This window comes from Lutra lutra, chromosome 17 (genome assembly GCF_902655055.1).
Source record: "Lutra lutra chromosome 17, mLutLut1.2, whole genome shotgun sequence".
Taxonomy (NCBI): domain Eukaryota; kingdom Metazoa; phylum Chordata; class Mammalia; order Carnivora; family Mustelidae; genus Lutra; species Lutra lutra.
Window position 1 is genome coordinate 49472826 of NC_062294.1, and position 2381 is coordinate 49475206.

Below are 2381 nucleotides of genomic sequence, written 5' to 3' on the forward strand. Positions count from 1 at the left end.
CTTGCTTCTCTGGGCCTATGAGCTCTCTGGCCAGGGTACAGTAGGGGTATTGGGGCAAATCCTTAGGCAGAGGGGTGTACCTGGCTGTAGAGCTCTCGACCTGTTGGGGCAACCTGAGCATCCTCGGGGCTGCCTGCCCTGAGGACCTGGCCAAGACCTTAGTGCATGGCACACGTGTTTTCCCAACTACCTGGGTGCTGGGACTGTTCGCCCACTTTATAGATGGGACATAGGTCTCTGGGTGTCCCTGTGTTCCGAGGGGCTGGGACCCCGCGTTTCTAGATTTACTGTTCTGGGAGGTGGCCTCATCAACACTGTTGGGAGAGGAGGCCCCGGGGCTGAGGACCACACCAGGCCCCAGCTGCCACCCCGCCCCGCAGAGCCCGGCAGGGAATCTGGGAGCTCCGAGGAGGCATTAGCACACACAGAGCCCCGAGCCCCACGTGTACACACACAGGACAGCAGGCTCCTCCTTGCCTCAGGTAGCCAGGGACCCACTCTGCTCCCTCCCCTGCTCTGCCTCATTTCACAGTTGCCAGCCAGTGCCCTGCTGGGCTTCTGTCCTGCGACTCCAGGAACCAGGGAGGCTCTCAGGCCCACTGGACTCACTGGGCTCCCCCTCCAGGCACATGCCCAAGACTTTGGCAAAGCCCCTCAGCTGTAACCCGCACCCTCATCCCTCAGGAGCCTCACTTCTTCACCTGAGACCACCTGGTCCAGGCTGTTCCCTCTTCTCCTGTCCTAGTCCTGCCCCTCCGATTCACTCAGCAGCCAGAGGGTTTTCTAAAGCACAAATCTGACCCTACTGGGCCTCTGCCCAGAATCTACCATGGTTCACAGTACCCTTGGGAGAAGAGGCCAGGCCCCTAACTAATGAGCGAGACCTTGAGGGGATGGGTCTACAGCCCATCCCCTCAACCTCTACAGCCTAGTGCATCTCCCTTGTTTTAACTTGACGTGATCGCTTACCTTCTGGCTCTAGACTCTGCTCTCCCCTTACCTGGGACACCCTTGGGCACATAACTTTACCTTATCCTATGTGTCCTCCACATTGTGGTTCCAATGTCTCTTCTTCCAGGAAGCCCTCCCTGACCACCTCATCTGGGACCCCCAGCTCCCTGAGCTCTCACACCCCAGCCCTGCCCGTTAATGGGTCATTACTGCCTGGAGACAGGTTATTCTCTGCTGGACTGAGCCTTGTGAGGACAGAGCCAGAGCTGTCTTGGTCATTGCTCTGTCCTCTGGGAATGTTTGCCGAGCACGTTTGTACACTCCTGACTTTCAAAAACATACACATCCAGAAGTGTGGACCTTGATGAGGCCTGCATTTACACACTGGCAGCAAAACTGACATGCAGTCACTCACAAATTATTCCTGAGCCCCTCCCCTACACGTTGCCCCAAGCTGGTGGGCAGTGGGGGCGTCTGCTTACACAGCAGGGACCAAGACAGCCTAGGCCTGCCCTCACAGGGCTCAAAGCCCAGCAGAAGCCCCGAGTGCTGAGGATTTCTGAACTGTCCCTCCAGTTATTCACCCAGTAAACAGTGGTGAGGCCTGATGTTTGCAAGGGACAGGGGGGCATCAAGTGGGATCCGGGTCCTATTATAGGAGCCGCAATTCGATGTTCCTAACCAGAGCCAAACTCTAGTCTAAGGATTGTTTGTGGTTTGCTTCATTTATCAAATGTAATGTTATTCAGTGTCTCCAACACCTGACAGGCCGGCATTCTATCCTCTGGCCCACTCCTTCTCAGCCTCCTTGTTGTTCTCTGAGTGGGCCATGCATGTTCCCACCTCAGGTCCTTTGCACTTGCTGTCCCCTGTGCCTCACACACTTCCCTGGATAGCCACATAGAGCCTTCATCATTTCAACTCCGCTCAGTGTCATCTCAGATCCTCCCTGAACATCCTCCCCCAAACCGTATCCTCCAGACCCAATCCATATATCCTGCTTTATTCTGTAATGCCGTCATCACCACCAGACTTATGTATATATTTGCTTCTCTCTTTCCATTTGTCTCACCCACCTTGAATTTAAGTTCCATGTGATGGCAGGGGCTTTTGTTTCTTGGGTTCTTTGCTGTGTCCCTGGCTTTTGGAATAGTACTCAGCACATGTAAGAACTATATGCATGTGTCCTCTATTTTTAGTATCTCAGTTAATCCTCACAACCATCTTATGACAAGACCCATTTTACAGACGGGGAAACCGAGGCTCAGAGAGATGAAGTCACTTGCCTGAGGTCACATGGCTGGTAAGTGGAAGACCTACGTTTCCTGATTCTGGACCCTCACATCGTCACTTCTCTTGCAGTGCTCTTGTCCAATGCAAGACTACAGCCTGCAGGCCGAATCCAGCTTTTTCTAATATTTGTGTAATTT